The sequence below is a fragment of the Eptesicus fuscus genome, chromosome 8 (assembly GCF_027574615.1).
Source record: "Eptesicus fuscus isolate TK198812 chromosome 8, DD_ASM_mEF_20220401, whole genome shotgun sequence".
In the NCBI taxonomy this organism is placed as follows: Eukaryota; Metazoa; Chordata; class Mammalia; order Chiroptera; family Vespertilionidae; genus Eptesicus; species Eptesicus fuscus.
The window spans coordinates 19094115-19114639 of record NC_072480.1 but is presented as its reverse complement, the minus strand read 5'-3'; positions in this window follow the sequence as shown (position 1 = coordinate 19114639).

Sequence of the window (20525 nt, the reverse complement as noted above, 5' to 3'; positions counted from 1 at the left end):
GAAGCACACAGAACCCCAAACAAGAGGAATCCAAAGAGGACCACACCAAGACACATCATAATTAAAATGCCAAGGGCAAAAGACAAAGAGAGAATCTTACAAGCAGCAAGAGAAAAACAGTTAGTTACCTACAAGGGAGCACCCATACGACTGTCAGCTGATTTCTCAACAGAAACTATGCAGGCCAGACGAGAATGGCAAGAAATATTCAAAGTGATGAATAGCAAGAACCTACAACCAAGACTACTCAACCCAGCAAAGTTATCATTCAGAATTGAAGGGCAGATAAAGAGCTTCACAGATAAGAAAAAGCTAAAGGAGTTCATCACCACCAAACCAGTATTATATGAAATGCTGAAAGGTATTCTTTAAAAAGAGGAAAAAGAAGAAAAAAGTAAAGATAAAAATTATGAACAACAAATACATATCTATCAACAAGTGATTCTAAAAATCAAGTGAATTAAAAATCTGAGGAACAGAATAAACTGGTGAACATAATAGAATCAGAGGCATAGAATGGGAGTGGATTGATAATTCTCAGGGGGAAAGGGGTGTGTGTGGGGGGTACGGGAAGAGACTGGACAAAAATCATACACCTATGGATAAGGACAGCGGGGGGGGAGGGAACCGGGTGATGGGGAGATATGGGGGGAAAAAAGGAGAAACAATTGTAATAATCTGAACAATAAAGATTTATTAAAAAAATAAAAATAAAATAAATAAAATTCCTCAGGTTCTCTATCATTTCATCACTGAGCTCTGATAATGAGAATGAGGAAAAAGAAAGAAGACATGATACTGCAGCCAGCAGAATAGTTCAGCTCAGGAAGGAAGTTGCATCCTGTTCAAGTTTTGAGGGAAGGTTGGGTTGGGGAGTGGAGTTATGCAAACTAAAATGCAGGCTATCGTCTAACAGCTCCCCTACTTTTGCAAAGTGTCATACATTCAGAATTCAAAACTGGGACTAGGGCAGGAAGTGTATGGGTAGGGTCACATGAGAGCTCTGAAGGGAAACAGCCCAGAGCCTCCCAAACTGATGCCATTTTAGTTCCTCCAACAACCACACAAGTCAGTTCCTCAGGAAGGCACACATTACTTTTGCAAAGCAAACCAGGGGAATTTTCATAATACCCGGTCACTATGTATGCCTTCCAATATTTGAATGTCTAAGACACAGGATTGTGCAACAATTCATTTTATTCCATAATATTGAAACCTTCACAAGCCCTCGGCAGCTAACAGAGTTTTCTTCTCAGTGAAGGGTTATCACTTTTCGTGGGGGCTGGGGAGGGGTGAGAAAAACAGCTAACCAATGTCATAACCATGAGTGTAAATGACTGATGGAACAAGTAGGAGGTCATTAAACTCTAGTTGTTGCCACTATTCCTGTGGGAGTTTGGGAATGTCAGCAAATGACTGTCATACAATAATCGTTTTTTTCATCAATTGCCTTATTTTTGCATAAAAATATGACATAAGTACCTATCAACATTAGATTTGCTACAGACCCTAATTTTTTCTCCAATATGACTTCTAGCCATTTTTCCCCTTTTTTCCCCAAGAAGAACTATCTCTCTTTGACCAGGGATAATTGGTTCAATTAACAATCTCAAAGGTAGTCATTTAAATAGATGGCAGGTAACCTTTATATAGTCTCACATTATTTTCCTTTATTTAACAAACAAAAAGGGATGTTGAAGTTTCTTTACAACAGAGTAAGGTAAAGCACACTTCAAACACTGCATACTGAATATACCCATAGCTTATTACTTTCTAAAGCAATGGAAATGACATCTTTATTTTGTTTCAAATCTCCAGCCCTGGTGGCTGTCCGAAGTTATGGCAGACACAACTGCTTAGGCCATTATAGGAAGAGTGAGTAAACATTGAATTAGCGACCTTTAAAATTAGGAAAATGACTACGGAGGGACGGAATTTGGGACTTCCTGACACCTCTCTGTTTCTGTTCAATCCTACTTTTTCTGATCTCTAAACCAATGGTTGAGAGGGAAGGGCCACAGTTTTGTGACTCGTCTAAAGAGTAGGGTTGAGTTTGGGAAACAAAGTTGGACTTCTGAGAGTGCAGTTAAGGATGAATTGAGGGTGTAGAAGAAACAAGCTTGTGTACAAGTATCCCTCTCCTAACAGACTCATCTTAGTGTGCACAACAACCCCAAAATCCACTAAAACACTTAGAATTTTTGTTTTTTTTTAATTTCTCTTTTCCTAGTTCTGGGGCCAATGTGGAACGAAATCTGAAGGTAAAGGAAAGGCAGAAAATTCAAAACTGGGCAAGTGCATAGAGAGGGGCAGCATCACCATAGTCTATCCAAGAGAAGGGACCATGATGCCCTGAGTGATGCTCAGCTGGGACCATCATCATTCCCCATCGTGGTTGGCATCACTGACTCCAGCTGGGAGCCAGAACCAAGCAGAACTCTCCCTGGATCTGTCCCACTGAGTGCTGCCCCTGTGAAGCTCCTCTCAACACCTTGTCATATAAGCCTTTTAAAACTCTGCACTCAAGGGGCCCTACTAGGAGTGTCTTCTGAGATGGCCCAGATAATCTTCTAAGCACCAAGCCTAAAGGCAAAGCTGCCAGGATCTGCTCCCTGGGCTGACTTCTCATTGATTCCAATGTCAGATACCGGTTTGTCATTTTTTCACTTCAAAAGGGGAAGAGAATCATGCTGCACATCAGTGAGAAATGTTCAGCTCTCACCTGTCAGCCAGTTGTTTTTGCTATCTCTTACACGAGAAGACATGTAATCATCATCCGCTGGACAAACAGCACTGTCTGGCCTCTGCAGGCTGCAGTTCTAGCTTTCTCATCAGAACAAGTGTGAAATAATAGAATTATGAAATTTGGAAGATGGTGAATTGCTTCAAATCTGAAGATATTTTATTCCTTTCTCGCTTTAAGTAATATGACATCTGAATTGAAGCCAAAATAATAGATTTGAAGTATAAAAGTTTTACTTATTTTATATGCTCAAATTTCTATTTTTGTGGTTCCTTTTAAAAGTCTAGTTATTACAACCTATTCATACAATTAAAAATTATATGCTACTGAAAACAATTATATCAGGTATTTCCAATGGAATAAATACATTCGAAGATTTAAGATATGAAGAACAAATCTACAGAAGAAAACAATTCAAATGAGACTTCTTGTTTTTAAAAATGTAGTTTTATTTCTAAACTTATGAGATATTATAAAAATGAAATAAAAACTTGGCAATGAGGAATTATAAGATTGAAGATATATTTATATTTATTTAATAAAAACAATTCATAAAAGTTGGATTGTGACTAAGAGAAGGAGAGAAGGGTGAAGGAACTAAACATTGCAGAGTGTGGAAAGATTTATATACTCTATCTCATTTAACAGTTGGAACAGTCCTGTGAAGTGGGTATTAATAGTCTCTCTTTGAAGTTGAGGAAATGGAGAGTTGAAGAAGTTGAGAACTTAGAAGAGACAGAGAGATGGAGATAAAAACTATCCTTTTTTCTTACTTATAAAATGACTAAAAAAGATGGCTTAGCAGCAATCGCCCTTCCACACTGTCCAGGGGCTGAGGCCCTCGTGCTGCTGTTGAATTGTGTTAGTAGAGAATATTCCATTCTCTTTTCTCTGTTCTAAGGATGACTGTTTGGCTGTGTGGTTAAAAGCTTGGGGTATTGAATCACTGGACTGGGTTTCCGTGCTGTTCTATTAAAGCAAGTTCCTTAATCCCTTTAAACCTTCTTTTCCTCAGTCAAAGATAAATGGTACCTCTTCAGGGGTGGTTGTGAAGATAGTGACTAAAAGTAGGTATTTTATTTCTTACCTGCTATTGGCCTGGACATAATTTCTTCGGAGCAAACTCTCTAGCAAGTACAGGATAAACTAGTTGCAGGACGTGGTTTAAGCTCTGGCAGGTCATCAGTTATAGCATTTCACTCTTTGGTAGATGAGAAGACAGGAAGTGAAGAGTTTAGACCAGACCAGGGAAGGCTTAAGAAAGGTGAGCTGTGTTTGCCAAATTACCCAAAGGAAAGCTGCTTCCACAGTCTCTCTCCCAAATTATAGCTTTTCCTCTTTTCCTCCCCGCCCCCTTCTTATCTCCTTTCCTCTCTGCCTTCTTTCTTGCTCCCTTCAATTTATTTCTGCCTTCCTTTCCCTTTCCAGAAAACAGAATTCCAAACTTGATAACTATTTGTTTCCTTCAGTTCAGCAAAACAAATGTTCTCAATTGTTCCTTCATGATTTAATTATCATAGGGTCAGAATGTAATTTCTTTCTCTGGGAAAAACAAAACACTAAACAAAAAGCCAAAGCATTCAGAAACAAGGTTTCAGGCTAATGTCACCCTTTTTAAGAGAGGAAAGGAGGAGATTTGTGCAGCGGAGATACTGGGAGGCACTGTGTGGTCGGGCCTGGCAGACACTCCTAGGCATTAGGTCTCGATTTGAAACTAGAAAAGCATTACTTTCTAAAAACATTGACAGTTTTGGCTAAGAAAAGTCTATGTGAAGAGATACTAGTTTGGAAAGAATTTATGATTTCATAGAACTAGAGAAGAGAAAAGTTTCAACTGCTATCTTTTCTGTCCTGCGTAGAATATCTTTGTTCCATTTCTGTCCTGGACCAATCCAAGAAGAGCCCGTTAGCATTCTTTGCCCAGCTATAAAACCACATGTATATGGACAGATCATTTTTGACAAAGGAGCCAGAAACACACAATGGAATAAAGATAGTGTTTTCAATAAATGGTGCTGGGAAAACTGGAAGGCAACTTGCAAACGAATGAAACTGGATTACAGTTTGTCCCTATGTACAAAAATTAATTCAAAATGGAGTAAAGACCCGAAAGGATAAGTTACATGGAAGGTACCAAACTTATGGACCTGGGTCGTAGAGAACATTTTATGGCCTTGACCCCAAGGGCAAAGGAAGTCTGAGGTTCCAAGTAGGCATGAATTGCAGGGGGGGCATTATTCTACAAGTACACCCAGGGAGGGACCTTATTGACCCCCATTCACTGCCAAATCCCCAGACAGGATCATCTGGTGGTGACGGTGCTCAGAACAACAAATTACCATTTGTCCTGGGTTCAAACTGGCTCGGAGAGACCCTGGAAAGACTCATGGTTATGAGCTTCCAGTCCTTACTGTGGAGACTACAGCGGAACATTTGCTGTGCTCCCTGCTTGTTAAGAAGCAGGTAAAAGACTTAAATAGTTTTGAAGGCTAACACGGATTTACAATCTGATATATGGTTCATTATACTTTAAAGCAATAGAAAAAAATGCCCTGAAGATTTTGAAAATATAAGGTGTAAAGCTTGTATGGCAGTCAAAGAAGAAACACATCAGCTTAACAGATGATAGAAATAACTTTTTAAAAACTGCCCTGGCAAAAAAAAAAAAGAATTATAAATTGTGCTTGCCAAATACAGCTCTCATAGACCACCATGTACCTGATATTTCTTTTCCAACTTCAAAAGTAATTAGGGCATTGAAGTCACTTGAAAGTTTTTTAAAAATTCAGTCATATATGAATTGTAGCAGTTCCACCACCTTCATGCACCATGCCCACCCACATTCTGACAAGCTGGTCAACACAGGCCTAAAGCAAAAATCAAGATTTTTGTCCCATGATCAATAGCTGAGTGATATTTGAGGGAAAGCAAGGACACTTCATTATCCTCCATTAGCCAAACTAGATGTACAATCACAACAGCAATCACAGAACCTGGAGAGCAGATCGGGAACTTGGATGGATGAAAATTACCTCAATTTAAATAAACCTTAAGAGGATTGCTAGATAAAATTGCTTAAATAGCCTAAAAAGATCTTTACCAAATGTTTTCTATCTGAAAAAAATAAGCCAGACTGAAAACAGTCTGTGAAACTCTATTCTTGGTATACTGACCTTTTCTCATGAGGATGGGAGGGCTCAGGATGAGGGCAGGGGACTGGAGAGACCCACCCCTTTCTAAGTCTAGAGATTTGCAAAGAGGTGGGAGAGGCAGGGATTGCTAACAAGCAGAGGGCATGGATATTTTTAAAACAGGCAAGCTCTTGGACTATTGAGCTTGTCTAGAAGGCTTCCTTAATGCCTTAAGCAATGGTTGCCAGGAAGCACCATATGAGATTAATTAACAGCATGGACTTGGGAACCAGACAGACTTGTGAATGAATCCCTCCTATGTCCCTATGAGCAAAGAAATTAATTTTCCTACATTTCATCATATCAAAATCAGAGCTTATGGGAGTATTACATAAAGTTAGTATATGGCTTAAATAAGATAACAAGTGCAAAATGAATGGCACATAAAAAAAATGAATGGCATGTAAGTGTTCAATGAATATTACTAATGATTAGAAACCATTTTTTTCATTATTTTATTTGGTTTTGGAATGAGTTAGTTAACTCCATCACCATGTAAAAATCTACCTTTTTGGTGGGATTCACACTGCAAAATGCATAGGCATGATGGCCAGGGGTTTGTGTTTCTGATGTTGAGGTCCCCTCAGTTGTTGTGTAATATAAATGATGAATCCAGAGTTAGAAAATTTGGATTGGAGTCCTGATGCTGCCACTAACAACTCAACCCACCCTACCTGGGCCCGATTCTGCAGCTGTGAATGGAACCCTTTCAGCTCCAGATTGCAATGACTATGGCTATTGCTAAGGACAGGTGAGCCAATAGAAAGGATAGGTGACAGGCCATAGAATTGAAATGCAGACAGATGATTAGTAGGGTTAGTATACAGGCAGATATAAAGTTTAAGAGAAAAAGGGAAGAGGGCATAAGAAGAGGAGAATCAAGTGATCACAATGGAAAGAGATGAAAAGGTGAATGAGAAAAAGACAGGGAGGAGGAGGAAGCATGACGAGTGGAAAGGAAGAGGAGAAGAGAGGGTAGAGTGGGAATCCCTGCTCTTCCTGGTTATGTAAATGCTTAGCAGAGACTGTGATCCTTGTAACCTGACTGAGAGCTCAGGGCGGTGGCTGACAGTGGCTGACTGGCCAGAGTGAGGAAACTTTGTGACGTCAGCATAGCAGTTCCCTTCCTTTCCAGGAGCTAGCATTTGGAGATACCATGTTTCTCTGAGGGGGTGTGTGTAGGATCAGACTGAAAACAGGAGGGCTGTTGAAATGTCCTTAGAAAGGGGAATGGAAACCAGAGGGGAAGAAATTAACACAGAAATAATGCAAGAAAACCTTTCTGAAGTGAAGAACTTAAGAATTCAGATAAAAGAGGCTTTCAAATGCACAGTAGCACAAAAAAAAGAAAGAAAGAAAGAAAGAAAGAAAGAAAGAAAGAAAGAAAGAAAGAAAGAAAGAAAAGGAAAGAAAGAGACAGAGAAGCTTACAACATCTTACAATTTTATGACATTCTTGAACAATAAAACATATTTAAGTTTCCAAGAGGAAAACAGGTCACACAATATAAGCTAGAAATGAGAACAGTAACAGTCTTCTCAAGGATAACACTGAAAAATAGAAGACAATAGAACAATGTCTTCTCTTCTGCAAGAAACTAAGTTTTGACCTAGATTTCCATACTAAAACAAATGCTTACTTAAGCAATTTTCAAAGGTAGTCAGTCTCAAACATTTACTTTCTACACACAATTTCTTGGGAAGTAAATATGGTGCTCTATCTTATTAAGAAAAAAAAAAGAAATAAAGAAAGAAAAAAAAAAGGGGGGATTCAGGAAACACAGAATAGAAGCGAAGAGAATTACCGGACTGTTGGTAAGGCTTAACCCCTAAGAGTCCCAGAAACAGTGAAAATTGGAACAGGCAGACAAAGGACTACAGGAATGTTGTAGGAAGAATAAATTGAAACTGATGTCACCTGAGACATTTGATCATGTTGAGAGGCTATTTGTAGCTCAGGTGAAGATTCAGAAAAGGAATTAATGAAAAGTAAATAGAAAACAAAATAATTACAAAACATAAAATTAACATGGGGGGTGGGGGAAGTTGCCTAAGAAATGAATGTAATTATAGTAGATTGCATGGTTAAGCTCTGAACATTTTATTGCCATCCTATATAATAAAAGGCTAATATGTAAATTGTCCCCTCGGAAGTTCAACTGACCAGGAGTTCAACAGACCAGGAGTTTGACCGCTCGCTATGATGTGCCCTGACCACCAGGGGATGGCATAGAACAATCCCAGCCAGCAGCCAGCAGCCAAGGGAAGGAAGGCCCCGATTGGCTCTGATCACAGGCCAGGCCTAGGGACCCTACCCTTGCATGAATTTCGTGCACTGGGCCTCTAGGCTATTTATATAAAAGGCTAATATGCTAAGTGTCCCTCTGACCATCCGACCGATTGCTATGATGCACACTGACCACGAGGGGGCAGATGCTCAACACAGGAGCTGCTATGATGTGCACTGGCCATTTACAAAGGACACAGCACTGCGGACCTGGTGCTGACAAAGCAACACTAGAGCTTTCCCCAAGTAAGACACAGGCCCCGCTACCACCCCAGAGCAACAGCCCATCAAATCACAGCCAACACTGCCAAGACCCCGTGGTGTAAAATGCTGTCCACAGCCCAGCCCAGAAACAGTGGCTATGGGCACCGGGTAATGACATCACATAACTACGCTCAGCTTCCTCTCCCTAGCAACAGGCAATTTAACAATAAATGGCACTATGGACCTGGTGTCCACAAAGCAACACTCGGCTTCCCCGAAGTGGGACACAAGGCCTGCCACCACCCGGGAGAGACACCCCACCAAATCGCAGCCAATGCTGCCAAGACCCCATGGTGCAAAATGCAGCCCACACCACAGCCCAGCCCAGCCCAGCCCAGTAATGTGGCTGTGGGCACCGATAATGATGTCATGTAGCAATGCCCAGCTTCCTCTCCCTAGAGACTAGCCTCCTTGCAGTTTCTTCAGTCCAGGAACACGACTTGCTTTATAGCCAGGTTCAAACATTTTACACTTTAACCGAATGTCTGTGAAGCATTTTCACGTGCCTCATCTCATTTGATCCTCACAAAAGCCCTGGAGTAGGTAGATAGGAGACTTGGTAGAATCCTATTTTCTTTTCATTAGCTGGAAAACAGAGATTTAGAAAGTTTAGAAACTTGACTGATTGAAAAGAAGTAAGAAATGATGGAACTTGAAAATGACTTCAGGTTTTCTCACTGCACAGAATATAGTCAAACACTTCTGCAGTTAAATATTTCACCCTTTTTTAAAAAAAATATATTTTATTGATTTTTCACAGAGAGAAAGGGAGAGGGATAGAGAGCTAGAAACATCGATGAGAGAGATACATCGACCAGCTGCCTCCTGCACACGCCTCACCGGGGATGTGCCCGCAACCAATGTACATGCCCTTAACCGGAATTGAACCTGGGACCTTTCAGTCCACAGACCGACACTCTATCCACTGAGCCAAACCGGTTTCGGCTAAATATTTCACCCTTTGTTTTCCCTGCATGATCTACAATAATAATCTGCTTCGTGTTGAAATTTACTGCTGTGTTACTGACAATTACCTGAAAGAGAAGTTGGGGTGCTTCACTGGGATGGAAAAAGTTTAGCTAAATCAGAAAGCAGAGCTAATTAAGCAAGTTTATTCTATATCTATAAAAGGCCAAGTTGACTCGCGCTTGCGTGATACATATAAAGCTCTCACTGGCACCAATCGTGCACGTGTGTTTTGATTTGTCATTGTTGATCGTGATTTTGGTTGACACTTCTATTATAGAGAAAGGGCGAATAGTGATATTAAAATATTTCTCCTAATTAATTTCCTTTCAATGTGCATGAATCCGTGCACCAGGCCTCTCGTAATGAATATAAAAATTAAATTTAAAGTATATTCAGAATGTAGAGAAGAACATTAATGGCTGATGTAAAAACTCAAAATCCTTAACAGATACACATTACATCTTCACTCTACCTGCGAAGAAATTGAGACTAAGATACATTCTGCAAGTTGGCATTGTTACTAAGTGACAGAGCCTGGGATCACTCCCAGTATTTCTGATTTCATATTTCAGGCTTCCTCACAATATCTTCCCGCTTCTCATTATCTTTTATCTTAAATTTGTCATGTTACTTTAAATAGCATCACCCACACGATAGCAACTAAAAAAAAAAAAAATCAGAGTATACAGAATGACATCCTTCATGAGTCATGTCTGAGCTAATTGAGCAATCTAATGTTATCTCAAGTCTCAATTGCACCCTTGGTTTGGTGACATTCTGAGGACTAGAGATGAACATTCATTCAGGTGAGTAGGAGGTACAGTTTTGTGGTTTAAAGCTTTTCCTAATGGATACATGCTTCTGATTAGATCATCCCAAGACACAAGGAACTGATCTCATTGCTTAATAAATGTCCTCAATTTGAGTCAGTGCACCTGGGAAATAACATTTCTATTTGCTGCCAGGGCACAATTTCATTAAACCTTAATGATGTACCTGACTCTGGGGTTAGACAAGAATATTTTAATTGAGTATCAGCTATATCACTAGGGTGCTCTTCTAGATTTCCTTTTTCAAGAAGCTGTAAGCTTTGATGAACTCTCAGTTCTCTTCCATTTTAGTTTGCTATATCCACATTAATATCGCCTCCCTTTCATAAACTAGTCTTCTCATTGGTAACCAGATTTTTGGGTGTCCTTTGGCACTAGTTCCTGAAAGTGTGATTATTGGGTCTGCAATTTGCAAAATTTAATGGCAGTGCCAGTAAAATAAACAAAATCTAATTATGTCATAATTGGGTCTTGCCTGAGGAATGGTTTTCATTTTATATAATATGTGAGCACCTTCAATAATGGCAAATGTCAAGAAGTTTCTTAGAAAACTTTACTAAAAAAAAAACAGTAGAGGAAATTTAGATTGAGTTGCTACATATCCTATCAATTTGATCTTTCTAAAGAGTTTCATAACCCTTAAAACATAAAGATTCACTACTATGCATAAAGAAATTGAGTTTATTTGGAATTTTTAAAAATATATTTTATTGATTTATTTACAGAGAGGAAGGGAGAGAGATAGAGAGTCAGAAACATCGATCAGCTGCCCTCTGCACACCCCCACTGGGGATGTGCCCACAACCAAGGCACATGCTCCTGACCGGGATTGAACCTGGGACCCCTCAGTCCACAGGCCGATGCTCTATCCACTGAGCCAAACCGGTTTCGGCTATTTGGAATTTTTAAATTAGATTCTTCTTAGTGTATCATAAAGGTTATAGATATTAGTAAATTTTCAAGAGATAGAAAGCATTAAATATGCCCCCTATCATTACCATCCAATTGTTTTTTCCTATTTCTGGAGCCATGAATCTCAAAGTCCATCTAAGACAAATTTGATCTCCCCTTCTACCACACCCTCCAAATTCTCCCCCCCCATACACACACACACACACACACACACACACACACACACACACACACACACTGTTTTTGAAGATTCAAATGAAATTATCAATAGATTATATTTTCCATTGCGGCTTCCTATTAAATTTTCTACTTTCTCTGGATGGCATCCTGAACAGGGGTTCAGGATGGAACAGGGAAAATTTCAAGCATCATATTATTTAGTGATATCAGTGGTATAACCCTGATCATCTTCCCCTTGTTCTTTCATTGATCAGAAAGTTTTTGTGCCATCTCAGCTAGAGCTCCAAAAAGTCACTTTCCATTAAGCAATTATAAAAAAAAAAATAAATGTGTGGCCTGGTTTTCTGAGTTATATGTATCAGAAATGCATATATATTGCCAAGAGATTTCATCATTGTTAAATTTAATCTCTGGCAACCTGGAAATTAATTGATTATTCTAGTTAATGAACATTTTTATTTAATATTTTAAATATCAACTATAGAATAGTTTATATTATTAAGAAACTCTCAGAAACTTAATAATCTACTGAGAACAATCTATGTACTTTAAAGAGAGAAGATATGCAGAGTCAAGCCAGGTGTTCAGGTATAGTGATAACAACAGCTGAGTCACCACATTGTGGATGTACTTTCTTATCTTTCCACATCTAGGAACTAAATTGTAACAGTGCAGCTAGGCTTACCAGTTTCTTAGATATCACTGATGGTGGCCAAATTAATGAAACACTAAAGTATAAATCAGACGCATGTGTATTTATTTGTCAGAAGCATAATATATCTATCAATATCTGTTATACTTGAGTCTTCTACTTTTATTTTTTGCTTGTTTGTTTTTTAATTTATCTTTATTGTTTAAAGCATTATAGACATTCCCCCCACCAACCCCATTAACGCCCTCCACCCTTCCCAGGCCTTCACCACACTATTGTCTGTGTCCATGGGTTATGTATATATGCCTATAAGTTTTCCAGTTAATCTCTCCTCACCCTTCCCCCTTGCCCCTGCCTTCCCTCTGAAATTCAACAGTCTGTTCCATGCTTCTGTGTCTCTGGATCTATTTTGTTCATCAATTTATTTTGTTCATTAGATTCCACATATGAGTGAGATCATGTTATACTTGTCTTTCTCTGACTGGCTTATTTCACTTAGCATAATACTCTCCAGGTTCTCCATGCTTTCTCAAAGGGTAAGAGAGCCTTCTTTTGTAAAGCATTATTCCATGGTGTAAATGTGCCACAACATTTTTATCCACTCATCTACTGATGGGCACTTGGGCTGTTTTCAGATCTTAGTTATTGTAAATTACATTGCTATGAACATAGGGGTGCATATGTTCTTTCTGATTGGTGTTTCTGGTTTCTTAGGATATGTATCCTGAGTCTTCTACTTTTAATATCCAATTCCTGGAATCAGGAAGCAAAAACAATTAACAGCTGAGAGCTAAGCATAGAATTCTAATAGAGAAAACCAGCTATGGGAAAATTTCTAATGCATGATCTTGATTCCACCGAAAGCACAGGTCTCAAAGTGGTTTTGGTGGTGGCCACCTGCTGGTGGCCACCTGCTGATTGTGGGGCAATCAGTGGGGTGATCAGGCCCCTGCTCGCACCCGTATTGGCCTGGTGCTGCCCACTCACCTGCTCCACCATCCCGCTGCAGTCCCACTTTTGTCGGGGCCCATTGGTGCCAGCAGCACCTCCACTGCCACCCGCTGCCAGCACCACATCCCCGCCACCCACCACCCTTGGTGGTCAGCGCACGTCATAGTGAGCGGTCGAACTCCTGGTTGAACTCCCAGTCAAACAATTTGCACTAAGTGATGGTAGAGGTGGCCTCCATCTTTTTTGCTGCTTCCAAACATCTCTGTGATAAACAAATAGATTCACAGTTCCTTGTGAACATGTATAAGCTTTTCTCTGAGGTATATATTCAGGAACAAAATTGTTGGGTCATAAATGCATATGCTTACATATGGTGGACCCAGTAGGACAGACACACTGTTATATACTTTTCCAGTAGAGTAAGGCAGAGAATGGGATTAGAGGTGAGAGATGAAGGGAGAAGTAATAAAAAAAAATCAAGGACCTTCCTCAGATGAATGCTAATTTGGATTAATTAGTGTGATCAACTCAATCCTGTGTACCTGAGGTCCTTGAAAATGAAATAAAAGTGAAATAAAAAAGAATACAGCTTAATGCATTACCAATACAAGTACAATGCCTACAACAATTCTTAGCATCCCCATCTGTGTTCCAGGGCCAGGATGTTAGCCTCCCAGGACCCTATAAAGATGCTGTAGAAATCATGAGATGATGTCTGTGAGGCTTTTAAAACTCTTAAGATTTAGGCTGTATATGAACAATGCAAAATGTTATTTTGCATAGATAACTTTTGAAATAAGCTATCTGCAAAGTAACATTTACTAATCAACACTGGGGATGGCTGGGACTTAAATGGTCTCTCTAAGCTTGACTATTATTGATTCCCAACAAGCCTATAAAGATGTCTTATTAAATAGACTATTTTGACTCTTTTGACCATTTCATCCAATCAAAGCATAGAGGGTCCACACTCAGGCAACATATTATTTAGTCACATATATTAGCAAGAGGTATAGAATCAGGTGATCTGAAGTAAGCACTGCAAAAAGAAATGTAAAACCAGGGTTCAAGTGTGAGTTTAAATTTACACTCATAAATGGATACAGCTTTTAAAAAGGAATAAAAATTATTCAAATTTTACCTATGCCAAAAGACTGAAATAATTAAACTTTGCATTTTTAATAGCACTTTCTGCTTTTTCATAGGCCCAATGTTAAATAACAAGTATGACAGGAAGTTCACTCCTTTAGTTTAGGATATTATTATAAGTTAATTAAATTAGTTCATTTTGCTCAAACCATTATAATATTAATCCATTGTTATTTTTGGTAATGCATATCACTATAATTCTTTTACTACTTAGAAGCCAGAAATAAACAAAGAGCATATTTAGAAGTAAACAACACCACTAATTAAAAAATATATTTCCATTTTATTGAATTGGGTTTTATTTAAAACTTTTCTCCTTTATCTTTGTCATTATTGTGTCTACTAGTAAGATCATTGCATTGCTCAAATATGATCTGTATATGTTTTGCTTATAATATTGAGCACACAAATTTTATTTTAGTAATGCACACAGAAATTAGCCCATGTATTTTAGATAAAGGAAATTTAAAATGTAGTTTACAAAGGATTAATTTTATGTATAAATACCATTATTATTCAGTTACCTTTATCTAAGAAAAAACAGTTTTTCATTTGTAAAACCTTTATGACCAGTAACCTAAGTATACCAGAGGTGAAGCTGGGGATTTGGGACAATACTTTGTGGTTAAATCCAATCTTTAATCTAGCTGTTGTGAGTTGACTATGAAACCCCTGTCCTCATAGCTTTGCTCCTTTTAATTCTAATTCCTTATATACTCACTAGAGGCCCAGTGCACGAAATTCGTGCACGGAGGGGGGTTGTCCCTCAGCCCAGCCTGTACCCTCTCCAATCTGGGACCCCTCGAGGGATGTTCAACTGCCCATTTAGGCCCGATCCCAGGGATCGGGCCTAAACGGGCAGTCGGACTCCCTCTCACAATCCAGGACTGCTGGCTCCCAACTGCTTGCCTGCCTGCCTTCTTGATTGCCCCTAATCGCTTCTGCCTGCCAGCCTGATCACCCCCTAACCACTCCGCTGCTAGCCTGTTTGCCCCCAACTTCCCTCCTCTGTCGGCCTGGTCACCCCTAACTTCCCTCTCCTGCAGGGCTGATCACCTCCAACTGCCCTCCCTTGCAGGCTTGGTCCCTCTCAACTGCCCTCCCTTGCAGGCCGGGTGCCTCCCAACTGCCCTCTCCTGGTGGCCATCTTGTGTCCATATAGGGGCAGGATCTTTGACCACATGGGGGCAGCTATATTGTGTGTTGCAGTGATGATCAATCTGCATATTACTCTTTTATTAGATAGGATAGAGGCCTGGTACAGGGGTGGGGGCCAGCTGGTTTGCCCTAAAGGGTGTCCCGGATCAGGTGGGGGTTCCCTTGGGGTGTGGGGCGGCCTGAGCGAGGGGCCTGTGGTGGTTTGCAAGCCGGCCACACCCCCTGGCAACCCAAGCAGAGGCCCTGGTATCTGGGATTTATTTTCCTTCTACAATTGAAACTTTGTAGCCTGGAGCGGAGCCAAGCCTGAGGCTCCCTCCGAGGCTGGCAGCCATTTGTGTTGGGATTATAATTGAAACTTTGTTGCCTTAAGCGGGTGGGCCCGGCCAGGGTGTGCCGAAAGCTTTGCTTCCCCTGTTGCCGGTGGCAACCCAGGCCTGCTCTCTCAAGCTCCATTCTGCTGCCATTTGTTTGAATTTGTTTACCTTCTATAATTGAAACTTTGTAGCTTGAGTGGAGGCTTAGGCCTGGCAAGGGCAAGCAGAAAGCTTGGCTTCCTCTGTTACCTAGGAAACCTTGCTCTCTGTGGCTGTAGCCATCTTGGTTTGGGTTAATTTGCATACTCGCTCTGATTGGATGGTGGGCGTGGCTTGTGGGTGTGGCTTGTGGTGTGTTGGAGGTATGGTCAATTTGCATATTTGTCTATTATTAGATAGGATTGATTCAGAAAGCTGGACGATTCACCTACTATAATAGGACACTTCCTAAATTTGAATCCTTTTAAGGGGGTGTTTGACATATTACATCATATTATTACAAAGTTGCAACCCTTTTAGCAGGAGGTAACTAAATGCTGGTATAAAAACACCAGTTAGAACTCATATTCAGCTCTGGCTGGGTTGGCTCAGTTGGTTGAGTATCGTCTCATGCACCAAAAGGTCGCCAGTTCAATTTCTATTAGGGCATATGCTTGGGTTGCAGGCTGGATCCCCAGTAAGGGGTGTGCAGGAGACAGCTGATGGATGTTTCTCTCTCTCTCCCTTCATCTCTCTCTCTCTAAAATCAATAAAAACATATTTTTAAACTCATATTCATCTCTGTTCTACATATGGCATATGCTTACACATCTTTTATTATATATCTATAGCACAGCCTTATTTTACAAATCTAACCTAAACTGTACCCCTTTTCTGGGGCAAGAAAAGCAACTTGTGGTATCTTCTGGATCTTTTGGGCTTGAGGGTGTGCTGGACATTCACCAGATTGTCTTAATTCACCTGTCTCCCGCCTTGTGTCCCTCAACCCTCATGGAAGATTGAACTGTTCATAATAGAGATACTTCAATTTTACAGTTAAAATATTGGAATTTGATGACAAAAATCACTTCTTCTGTCTCTAACATGTCTGGTGAACAAAGGGATATATGTTTTATATATTAACTAGAGGCCCGGTGCACGAAATTTGTGCACGGGGGAGGGAGGGTTTGTCCCTCAGCCCAGCCTGCACCCTCTCCAATCTGGGACCCCACCAGGATCAGGCCTAAACGGGCAGTGGGACATCCCTCTCACAATCCAGGACTGCTGGCTCCCAACTGCTTGCCTGCCTGCCTTCCTGATTGCCCCCAACAGCTTCTGCATGCCAGCCTGATCACCCCCTAACCACTCACCTGCCAGCCTGATTGATGCCTAACTGCTCGCCTGCCAGCCTGTTTGCTCCCAACTTCCCTCCTTTGCCGGCCTGGTCACCCCTAACTGCCCTCCCCTTCAGGCTTGATTGCCCCCAATTGCCTTCCCTTGCAGGCCTGGTCCCTCCCAATTACCCTGCCCGGCTGGCCGGATCACCCACAACTGCCCTCCCTTGCAGGCTTGGTCCCTCCCAACTGCCCTCCCCTGCTGGCCATCTTGTGGTGGCCATCTTGTGTCCACATGGGGGCAGGATCTTTGACCACATGGGGGCAGCCATCTTGTGTGTTGGAGTGATGGTCAATCTGCATATTACTCTTTTATTAGATAGGATATATATTAAAATATGCTCCAGCAACTCTGTAGCATCTTCTTTATAAGCAAAGCATTGAGCATTACCCACTATCTGGCCGCTGCTCCACTTTGAGTCATCTGAAGTTGATTACCACCATCCTTGGAGGATGGTGTAAAATGTCAGTGAAATCGTGAACTAATTTAATGACATGCACATTGTTCCATCCATTTAGGCAAGTGGTTTTTTGAATAGGGAAGCACTTCACGTAGTCCTGACTACTAAATTAACTCAGACATTTTAAGGATTACTTTGCTGTTTCTCTTTAGTTCTCAGCTGTTATCCTGGAGTACCAAACCCCCAGAGTCTTCTCTGTGAAGAGAGGACCTATGAGCACTCAGAAAAGCACGAATAAACTGTTGTTAGGCCACAGGGAATTGGAAGCTACAGCATATTCAGTGGCATTGGTGGTTTGCCTCAGTAGAACTGATGTCCTTAATTATAGGCAGCAGAAGGAGCTGTGAGTGAATAAGTGACTTTCCTGGGTCCCTTCCCAGGTAGATTCTGTGCTATCACAGTTCACAGGCAATCACTGTCCATCAGCTCCAGCTCAGCCTGCCGTGCCCGCCAGGGGCCTGGGCTTCAGAAAGATGCTGGCTGAACACCCAATTTCCCTACTCCCAGGTGCAGCTACAGGAGAGAGAGGCTCATTGCCTTCTAGAGCTCTAAGTGCTTACATGCTGATGGGAGCTATTATTTCCTGGATTTGGCACAGCTGGGGAAGAAAGCTTACTCTGGAATATAGAACACCTGAGACTCAGCAGCTAATGAGGATCAGAAACAGGCCAAATCATAGAGAGGCAAACACTGCGTCGTTCCACTTGTAAGATGTACTTAAAATTGTCAAATTCATCGGATCAGAGTGGAATGGTGGTTGCCAGGGGTGGGGGAGGAGGCCGTGGGGAGTTACCAACCCACAGCATTAAGTTTCAGTGAATCAAGAGGCATAAACTCCAGAGCTCTGGGTACAACATTGTGCCTGTGGTCAGCGGTACTGGACTGTACACCCAGACATTTGTTAAGAGGGTAAATCTCATGTTAAGTGTCCTTACCACAATAAAGTAAAATTTGGAGAAAATAAAAAACCAGAGGAGTCCGATTTATGGATACTTATTTAGCAGCTTACAGGACCCAAGTATCCTTATCAACGGTAGACTGAGGCATGACTCAGGCCAGGGGAACAGATAATTAGAAGAAAGACCTTTCACTTCTTAGAATAGGAATTCTCTGCCTTTAGGTAACACTTTACGCCACATTCCTAAGGCAGAATGCTTTTCTCAGCTACAGAAAGCTGTGGTTTAGTTTACCTGAAGCTTGCTATGATTTCTTTCAGAAGAGCTGCATAGATGAAGCTGGAGTGTAAAACCTGAAATAATAGGATTTCACAGGAAATAATGTAAATCAAACCTTTTGCCCTTAATGACCCGTAATAAAACGCTCTTGTTACCAAGCTCTGCAGGCAAATCCAGAGCGGGTTGCCATGGTAACGCCCAGCTGCGCCTCGGCGCTGTTGCTTAATGATCAGTGTGATGTCAGGCTCTTGAGATAACCACAAGCTTCCACCAATCTTTACAGCCACAGAGACGGTCCACGTGGGACTTCAGTTACGCCTGGGTGCGGGCTGCTGTGTCCAGGTATAATTAAAATACACTCAGGACTATGATTGGAAAGACTTTCAGCAGAGAATGAGGTCACCTTTGCAATCCTCCATTCACTTTCGTTTCTCCGCATGACAGCCCAAGCAGAAGCGAGCCAGAAACGGGGCAGCCACGGGGTTTTCCAAAGATGGTGCTTCTCATATCTGTGGCTGGCCTCGCCTCTTGTATGGGTGGGATGAGGGGCTGGTCTATGCTGGTCCACGCCAAAAAAGGACACATGAGGACCGTTTTGTCCCTTCTTCTCCTGTTCCCTGCATCCGTCTACCTTCCAATGTGACTGAGTCCTAAATTCTATCATTACTTTGATTTAGACAACAAAGTCGGGACCTTTTACCCAGAATGTGATTTTCACAATTTGTTTATTATCTGGGATGACAAGATAGGCCCTGGGGAACCCATCCTTTCCTTCCTTCTTTTTCCTCTTTTCTGCTTCTCTTGGAAGTGTTCATTAGGTACCTGTTATTTGCCAGGCAGTTACCAGGAACATAAGAATGAAAAAGGCTCAGTCCCCGTCCTCTAGGAGCCCACAGGCCATTAGATGGGGACATGGCATGTAAGCAAACTCGTAAGCTAGAGGCCGGTGTGCAAAGAGCACCGGTGGGTAAATCCTACCTGAGGGGAAGCAGGGCAGGCTTGGACGGGGAGGTGAGGCTTGGATTAACTCTTGAAAGGAAATAAGAGGGATTGGGAAGGGAGGCAGAAGGGACACGGAGTCAAGACTGAGGCATGAAATAATTTCCAATGTTGGGGGAACTGCAAGCAATTTATAATGGTTGGAGCTCTGGCCATGAGAGCAGTCTAGGGAGAAATAAGACTGAGAGGTAGGTACAGAGCTAGATTCTAATGAGTTTTTACTTTATTTTGCAGGTAAATAGGAGCTACTTAAGGCTTTAAAGAGGGGAGGCAGAGACTTATAATTGCCATTTAGGAAGATTGTTCTTTCAGCAAAGAAAAACATGAACTGGGGAAATCATGGGCCAGTTAGAGCTATTGGAATAGTGTGACTATGGAAGACATCTATTTTTATTTATTCATACTTTTTGTCTGTCTAGCATCTGTGTTTTGAAAGAGAATTGCCGTGTTCTCAATCTCTGGCTCACCCACCCAGGAGTGGACATAGGAACCTAACCCAGCCCATTATGGTACCCTATCCTTGGTTCGCTGAGATCAGTCCAGGTGGGCACGTAATCCAAGCAGCACCAATCAGACTTCTCCCATGAAATTTCACTCTTGGCTCCTAGGCATTCTCCCCCCCCCGCCCCCCTTAAGATGAAAGGATATAGCTTCTGGCTTTCAGAAGCCCTCTTTCCTGCTACAAGGAGAGGGCCCTCTGATCACTGAGCCTGTACTTAGAGGAAAATGCACTGAAAGCGGGGGAAACAGAACTTTATTGCTATTGCTGAGTCTCTAGAGTTTAGGACCTGGGTCTAGCTGTGTCTCTGAAACCAGTGCGCCAATGGACTTGCCAGTTAGACACACCAATACACTTCTTTTTGAGTGAGCGAGCCTGAGTTAGTTGTGGGGTTTTTTGTTTGTTTATTTGTTTGT